Source organism: Centruroides sculpturatus, unplaced genomic scaffold (assembly GCF_000671375.1).
Source record: "Centruroides sculpturatus isolate CEXI.00-Female unplaced genomic scaffold, Cexi_2.0 scaffold1685, whole genome shotgun sequence".
NCBI classification, from domain to species: Eukaryota; Metazoa; Arthropoda; class Arachnida; order Scorpiones; family Buthidae; genus Centruroides; species Centruroides sculpturatus.
This window is the reverse complement of record NW_019385852.1, coordinates 131,336-140,752: the sequence shown is the minus strand read 5'-3', so window position 1 is coordinate 140,752 and position 9,417 is coordinate 131,336. Positions and strand designations below refer to the sequence as shown.

The window sequence follows — 9,417 nt, the reverse complement described above, 5'->3', positions numbered from 1 at the left end:
GTATAGTATAATATTGTAACTGAACTAAATCAAGAGTCCATTTTACCGTACTGCCCATATAATACGTGGTATAATATTTTAAATTAATAATGATATGTAATATATCCATTAGTATATAATAGATACACTAAAATGATTTTATTGTTAAAGATATCACATTAGTAAATTCACTATAGGCCTACTTATAATACACATTGTACACTGAATTTCATTTTAATATACTTTACTGTATAATGCACACACAAAAGTAATTATACAGTTAATTACATAAGAATAACTTGAACTATAGATACGAATTATATTCAAATGCCATATAACATAAACTATATTTCTTAGCTACAGAATAAGTAAATTCAGCAGGCTTATACAATAATATATTGGCCTATATTTTATATAATAAATATTCAATACAATGACTATCCCATACTGAAGTTAATTTATATAATATGTTATTCTAAAGATAAGAAATATATTCGCTATATTTCTTACAATATATTTAGTGTGGCCCAAAAGTCGGTTAACTGAACTAGCAATTTATTATCTTTAAGTTAACTGACTTTTGGTCCACCCAGACTGTTTATTATTGTTTTCAATAAATTAACACATTATTTAAATGATTTTTATTATTATTTTAAATCTTTTTTAAAATATATATATTGTTATTATTATTATTCATCCTTTATTAAGTTGAAGCTTCCTTTTAATTAAAAAGAATTGCATCCTTATTAACTCTAAACAATAGCACTTAACGAGTTAAAATGTCAAAATACGTCAGTTGAAATCATTTCTCAAACTTATTTCGGGTTTATTTATTTTTAAAAATACATTTAACTAAAAAAAAAAGGAAAGAAAAAGAGAAAGTGAAAGTATGCCTTAAGCTATGTGCCTCATTTTAATTATGAAGTGTATGTTCGACATTCTTCATTCTTGCCTTCTGGCAAAAGAACAGTCTGGAGAAAAAGTTACTTGGATGCAATTTTTATCGTATTCAAGTGACTTTTTCTCGACTTATAAGAAAAGAAAACTTATTTTTATGTTAAAATCGCTATTTAGGACACGAGAAACTTTTAGAAATTTGCATAAAATAAACATAAAAACTTACTTCTGTTTTCATATGTTGATCTAGACACTCCAAATTGGAATAAGTAACACCCTCGTTAACGGCTATAAAAATGATTTATATGTATTATAAAGCAAAATAATTTAAAATAAATAAATAAAACGATTATTAACTTACAACAAAGTCTGTAGATAAGTGATAAAATATCATAAATATTTGGCATATTGGATCTTCCAACATGTGATGTCCTTCCATTAGTTTCTTTTGATATAACAATTGTGATCAATAATAAAACACCAAACGTCGCGTATATCCTCGTTTGTGTCATTTTGTAACTGAATGTACTGGCGACTACACTCTTCCCTTTTTATAACCAATTGATTCTACACAGTAATGACGTATAATGACGCTGTATGACGTAGTAACAATTTTTAAAATATTCTATGTTTAAGGGATTGGATGCACTTTTGAATCACACCCGCCATTTATTAATTCATGAATATTTATTTTTAATAGAGATGAAGAGTGTTAGTGAATATATTATTGTAAAAACTATATAATTTATTAAATAATCAAGTCCAATATCTATGAAACCAATCCTTCTTCTCAGATAGAACATTAAGAGGAGGCCAAATTTAGGATGCGAGAGAGGCCATCCTGTTCTCTGTATGAGAATTTTTATATCAGAATCGAATTAGAACAGTTAAATGTTTATAAATATTTATACTTTTTTTATTTATTAATTTTTATTAAGTTTATATATTCTATCTCATAAATATTTTAAAATTAAAAGGTTAAAATACTTGAATAATGTTTTATAATTTCTTTTTAAGGCATAATATCATTAATTAAATTTTTATATATGCAGAATGGCCCAAAAGTCAGTTAAAAATGTTTGTTTCCTCGGTTCCAGTCAAATGAATTCATAACAACGTGTTTTTCTTGTACAGGATTGGTGAAAACATTTTAAATGCACATATAATTAAATACCTAATATATATATGTATATGTATAATACAACAATTTAGTCTTTATCATGGTTAACCGACTTTCGGACCGCTCTGTATTACTGAAACTAAATTAATTTTGAAATTTCAATGAAATTTTAATTTGTATTAGACATCTCCGTACTTAAAAAAATAAAAAAAAATATTTTAAAAAGTATCATAATATTTTAAAGAAAAATTGATTGTTTAATAATATTTGTAAGTCAAAATATTTTTTAAAACTTATCTTTAATTTATAAATTAAACATATAACATTAAATAAAGTTACTTTATATTCAGATAGGGCAGGGGTCCCCAAAATTTTTTAAGTCTTCTTTTATCGACCTCCTTTTTCTTTTTTTGTTTTTGTTAATACAGTTAATAATACAGTATATAAATAAATAAATCTGATTAGCCAGTATTAATCCATAAACCGTTTTCACAGAAAAGATCTACTTACAGCGTGCAAATTTACAACGTCCTGAACTATCATGTACTATACATAACTCACTAGACTAATAATTTTTAATGAACTGTTTACATCAATTGGCCCCGAAAATCCCTTACCGACCGCTTTGGAGACTCCTCAGATAGGGAAAATATCTGCAGGGTCTTCTCTATCTGCTTAATGGCACTCTTTTATATAGGTCTAGATAAGATTATAACTAACTTAATGTTAGTTACTGGGGCTACTTTTTCGTGCGAAAAAGTAGCCCCGGTCCAGCTCGAGTATTTGGAGTGAGCGAACCGCATCAGTTGAGTGGAACGTTGTGTTGTTTGAAATGGCGTTCAGTATTGTGTAGATTAACACACAGTACAGGAACTGAGGGATAAGCATTCGTCGCTACAGATGTCACATGTTACGCCGGGTGTTCCTATACAGAATTCGACGTGCGCAACTGTGTGTAGATGCAACAAATGACTACTACTATCAACTTCTATGTTGGTGATACTAGCAGTTGACATCTGTCTTTATTACTGTATTCTTTTGTGTTTCCACTAAACTACGCATCGGGGCTACTTTTTTCTGCGTCACCCTGTATTAATTTAATCTTGTATATAATTAATACTTAAATATTAGCCTCACTCGAGGTTAAACAAATAAAAGTAGTGCCAGCAAGACCTAGAGAATCTCCTGTTGGCATTTCGTCTTTATATCATATCCATGGTATATATTTTTATGAATTTATATGAACGTCCCTTTATACAGTACTTTATTCTAGTCATGCTTATAAGTAGATTTAAAAATTAATATCCTAATTTGTACTATAATCTATTTATGATAATGTATAATTATCATAAATTAAATTATAATGTATAATTGTAAGAAAAATTAGCAATTTTTTCTTACAATTTGCTTATTTGTGAATATTGTTGAAAATTCACAAATCGTAATAAATCAGCAAATCATAAGAAAAATTGCTAACTTTTCTTACAATTTGTTTATTTGTTACATTAAAAATTTGCTAAATTTACAATATCATTCATAAATAAACAAATAATGACATTGTTACAATGCTGGGCTGCAATTTTTAATTACATTTTTAATTTATTGAACTTAAAATATATGCTCTCTATCTCAAATTAGTAATGGCTTGTCCCTGTACACTATACTTTTCCTTTAACAATAGAATCGTGCCTGTCATCTATCTAACGTCTTTCAGGGGAACATTTTGGAATTAAAACAACACGACTTCCAGTTTGCATCGAAAGTTTTTACATAGTTAATCGGGGCCTCTTGCCTCTAACATTTCCATATTTGGTTCGTCTTTAATCTATCTAGCTCCGTTCTCTCGATTAAAGAAAGACAGACGGACGACAGTGGTAATTTAAAGGTCTACAATTTTTTTTTTTCTTCAAATTGCAGTCCAATTAAGTGTTTAAATAATTTCGTTTTTGTAGTTTTTTACGTTCTAGTTTACGTGAAAACGTTTAATTTATAATTTAATCGCGAATAGTTAACTATTCGCGATTAAATTAATGAAATTTATAAATTAAACGTCTTTAATGTATCTTCGATCTCTAATACACTAAGACCCCGCTTAACGCTGCCTCGCTTAACGCTGATTCGATATAATGTGGTCTGCCCGAAGCCTTAAAAAAAAGATAAAATAACACCTTATCCTTGCCAAGAAATATATTTATTTCAAAAAACAAACGTTTTCAGCCAGATTTACAGGCCATCATCAGGTTGAGAACGAAATTGGAATTAAAGATTCCATTAATAGAATACAAAATTCAAATTAAAAATTAAATAAGCAACGGAGTAACATTAAACATAAACAAAATTAACATAAAAATAAAAATATGTACATAGAAGTACTGTATTAAGAAATAAAATTACTAGCACCTCTAATAAAATTACTATTTTAACTGGTTAGAGTTCTTACTTGTTAGTAAATTTTTTAACCATAAACTTCCATGCAGAGGGAAGACTTTCGGCATCCCTCGCATTCAAACAGCCTTCCCCTAGTTTACTCCTATAAATCTGAATCTTTTCAGCGGTCATCGCCAAAGAAGGGGAAGATAAAGGTTTGATGATGACTGCCTCATTCCATTTGACTACAGAGCCTTGTGTTTGCGCCATTTGGGACAAAATTGTTGCATTAGACTTCTTTCTGATATTATAACTATGTTCCTTGAGTCTAAGTCCCAAACTCCTGGTGGTTACTCCAATATAGTCTTTCTTAATACCCATTTGTATATTCTCATAAGGAATTCTATAAACTCCTACTTTCTCCTCTGACTTTATACTATTTTTATCATTTCTGAGAATTTTGTATAAATTTGGGGACCTCTTTATAAGCATTCTCGAACCTTTTCTGTCAGCAACCTCTATCGTAACGCTATTCATACTTTCATTATAGGTAAATTTCACGACTCCAGTGGGAACACTTTTAAACTACCTTTTCTTGATATTCATCTCATACTTCTTAACCATTCCTAGAATTGCGCTTTTTCGGTAAAGCAGAATCTGGGCCACGTTTATTATTCTATCTATTTCCTTAATCCTGTCTTGGATTCTGTCACAACACAAAAATGCCCTTCTTATTAAAGCTCGGAAAGCCGCAATTTTATATTTATACGGATCCTTGGATTGGGAGGGAATATACAATGGGCTATGGGATGGTTTAATAAAAACGCTAGTGGATAAATGGGCTTTTCTGAACTCGATACTGATGTCTAGAAAATGCACATCTAAGGAACTCTTCTGTTCCAATCTTAAACTAAGGCCATCATTATTATCATTAATCTTAACCATAAATTCTTTAATCCTGCTGTTATTTTTCCATATTATAAGTAGGTCATCAACATATCTGCTAAAATAAGGTGTTATTTATATGTTTGGTGATTTGCTGAATACTTTATGATAATTCCTTAAAAAAAGCTCAAAATTTACGCTGATTTAAATTATCGCGGCATTTCATTAATTCGTATATAATACGATTATTTGCGAACACGAACCAATCAGCAAAAGGTGGTAAAAAGGTGTAGGTAAAGATGCCTATTATGAGATAGGCGTGAAATATGAGATAGCAAGGTTTTGGCCAAACTATTAATGGCAACTATTTGGCTCTAATGTCTTCCGAAGCGTCCTGGCAACAGCTCCAAACGTGTGTCAGTGCGCGCTGGCCAGAGGCGCTGTTAGAACGTAGGTGTGCAGATTTTCACAGAAGCACAAAACAAATTTTTTGACATTAAATGTTTACGAGGTATGTAACAACGTTATTATTACGCTAAATTCTTTTAATTTACATTCATTTTATCAATTTCACGATATTAGTGCGGTAGTATTGTTTTCTTTGTCAGCAAGAAAGTAGGCAGCCGTTTTGTAAAATTTAAATGTGTTCTCAATATGAGACACATGGGGGGTTCCTAAAATGAGATATCTCATTTCATATGTGAGGTGAAAGTATAAATATTAGTTTAAGTTTTTTTTTATATATTTTAGATGGCCCCAATTAAAAGGAAAACCTGGAACCACCGTGCCATGATACGAGCCGTGGATGCAGTACGGAGCAATTAAATGGGTTACTTAAAGGCATCAAAACAATTCGGTGTTCCTAAGAGTAACCTAGAAATGACGGATGGCCGAGCGGTTAAGGTGGCGGCCGAGCAGTCAAGGTGGCAGCCTACCGCTCTGGGGGACTCGGGATCGAATGCGGATGAGCCATTGTGGGCCTGGCCGAACCCATAATGGGCCTGCTATAAGAGACCCTCTTAGTGTCCACAGGGCGAAAAGAGTACAAAGAAAAAAAAAGATACCCTAGAGCGCTAAGTCAAGAAGAATGCCCATGCTGAAGTACTTGTAAAAGTTCGTATGGGGAGACGTCCAGCCTTGAGATTTCTACACAATCTATATTTGTTGATTTTTGATATTGTTTCAAAATTGCCATTATGAAAATTGCTGTGATTATATTTTGAGGCTGACATAGATTAAATCTATTTTTTTATCTTTGATTAATAATTAACAATAATTGAGATCTTCTTTATTTTAAAGATTGATGTTAGTCTACATTTAATTAATAAGTGCAAATTAAAAGTGTGATTTTAATTGGGTATGTTTTGTTTCTCCATTTGTTATTTATACTATAAACCTGAAAGAACCTAGTATCCCTAGTATCTCATAATAGGAGACCTAAGACATAATTTTGGACTTTTTTAATTTTACCTAATATAACTAAAAACATATTATACTTAGGACTAAATAGCAATTACATTGTTAAATACAGTAGAACCTCGATTATCCGGACTAATTGGGGATGAAGGTAGTCCGGATAAGGAAAAATCCGGATAATCGAAACAAATACTTTAATTTGTCTTTTAATGATAATACAACACGTTTTCTTTTCGATGACATATCGGTAATATTAAAAGTAAATACTGTATTTAAATCGTGATCAAATTTTCAAGAAACAAACGTTCGTATTGAATTTGGACTACTACTGACCAACGCTAACAGACTACCTATTGTTTAAAAGGCCCTCTGGTGGCGCAAGAAGACGGATTTTATAAAATAAAAAGCAGTTGAAACTGCATTTTTATGAATAAAAATTTGACAAACTATTTATCGTTTTATGACGAGTAAAATTTTTTCGTCGCGTTCGCGGCTTTTAAGTAATGCATAAACCTTCGAGGCGCGAGGCCCTTCGGACCGCGAGGCATAGGCGGTGGCCCACGTCGTCCATGCCTTACGCCGCCCTTGGTCATAGAAATGATGTAATTTGAATATAAATTATTTATAAATACGTATGTCAAGTTATATTTTTATTACTACGTAAAATATATTTAAGAGTTTACGACCACTGTGCTGGGTGAGACGTTGTTGAAACAAAAAAGTTATGCATTCTATCACGTACATAAACAGTGTCGTAATTCGCCAAGTGCAAATCAGAAAATTCGTAAAATTTTTGTTTATTTTGAACAATCCGGATAATCGAAAATCCGGATAATGGAGGTCCGGATAATGGAGGTTCTACTGTATATTAAATTCCTTATTCAAAATTGTAATTTGTGAAGCTCCAAGTGTAATAGTTATTTTTTTATAGTCAAAAATAAAAATGATATCTCATATTCGGCATCGTCACCCTACTTTCTTTAAATCTATGTTTGTTTGGTGCAATTTTGGAAAAAATATAACATTATGGATGCCATAGGAAATATCGACTTCGCTTGGCAAAAATTATAACTGATAAATGCACGAATGAAGTGTGAAGAAGTTGTGGCTAAATGTATCCAAGAATTCTCAACGAGAAGAGCCTATCGTTGTATCGTTAGGTTGACTAAATTGTCAACCTAATCAATACAGCAGGACTAGGAGATGTAGACAAGCAGGATATTGAGGAGTTACTGCAGGTTTCTGGTGAGAGCCTTACCAACGATGATCTTCAAAAACTGGCAGAACAAGGAATTCATGTAGAACTGGAAAATAGTGATTCTGAAAACAAAGAACCCAAAGAATGTATCTACAGATTTCCTTAGTAAAAGTTTGGTAATGATAACCAAAATTGTTGATCAAACTGTAGCGAATGATCCAGATTTTGAAAGGAGTGCAAAAGCAAAACGAGGTGTTTTGATGCAATCTCCTGCTACCGACATTTGCTCAAGGCAAGAAAAAGAAAGCGACAGATGAAACTACATGACTTTATTGCAAAAAACAAGAATTTCAGAAGAGCCAGGATCTTCATCACAAAAAATGAACTTTACATTTCTGTGTGCATATTTAACATATATTATACAAATTAATATAAAAATAACTTAGAATTAAAGTAAAATTTGTTTATTTTTGGTGATGTGTTACTGAAGAAAGAAAGCCACTATCTTTTAATTCTTTAAAGTCTACAAAAACCCAGTAACGGAAACCTAATTAAATAATCTATTTTTTTTTCTAATTTAAAGATAATCCATTTTTATCTTTGTTAAACTGGAACCATTAAATTGAGAACACTTATTATTCCCGTGTTTTTCCTTTCAGTTTAATTAACAAACATAAAAGCATAAGATTAATGTTTCAGGTTTGCTAAATTGATATTAATATATCAACAAACATAAGGGCATTAAAGTCCTTAAATTGGAAGAGAATAAAAACTTAAATATATAGGCTACATTTTAGTAACTAATAAATAGTCTCAGTAATTACATAAATTCATAATAATTTACATAATTTTATATAATGACTTCACAATAAATTATATAAAATTAATTCTTCGATGAAGTGAAATTAATTCTACACGATAACTTGTATATATTTATATAATTGTTTGCTATCGTCCAAAATCACAAAAAAAGTAAATTTCAAATTTATTTGGACAGGATTTTCTATAAAAATTTGAATTATTATCATAAAAATTACTATTACATAACGATAAATAATATATTCTACAGAATAAAAAATAATTATTATTTATAATAAAATATTCATAAAATGTTTGCGGTTTTATTACATAACATGAAAAATTCTTAATGTATTCCATTTATAATTGTAGTAAATTATTAATATAATAAATAATTTTCTGGTAGCAAAATCATTAAAGTAATTATTCTTTTATTATGTTTTTAATCTCAATTTTTTCTGTTTTGTAACAAATACCTTGGATCATATTTTGTTTTTCTCAGTACTTATTTGCGTCTTTTATTTCCTTTATTCTTTAAATTTATTTAGTCAAATAAATCTTATGTCTTGTTACAGATCATAAATAATTCAATATTACATTCAGAAAAATTCGTGAATTTTATATGTAATTTCTTTTACATTTTTCTATTCTTATTTAATATTCCTGAATAAAGAGGAAATAGAAATTAATGAGTTAAAACCGAATAAATTATACTTAATAGTTTTAATAGATTAAAATATATATATATATATATATA

General features: G+C 29.9%; 1 long non-coding RNA gene across 1 annotated transcript; it reads right to left on the bottom strand.

Annotated features, from left to right (window-relative positions):
- Positions 1 to 1,112: 1,112 nt before the first annotated feature.
- LOC111642518 lies at positions 1,113 to 1,446 on the bottom strand. The gene is made up of 2 exons (XR_002759565.1): positions 1,238 to 1,446; positions 1,113 to 1,164 (listed from the first exon to the last, which is right to left on the bottom strand). It is a non-coding gene; the product is annotated as an uncharacterized LOC111642518 (long non-coding RNA).
- Between the last annotated feature and the right edge of the window lie 7,971 nt (positions 1,447 to 9,417).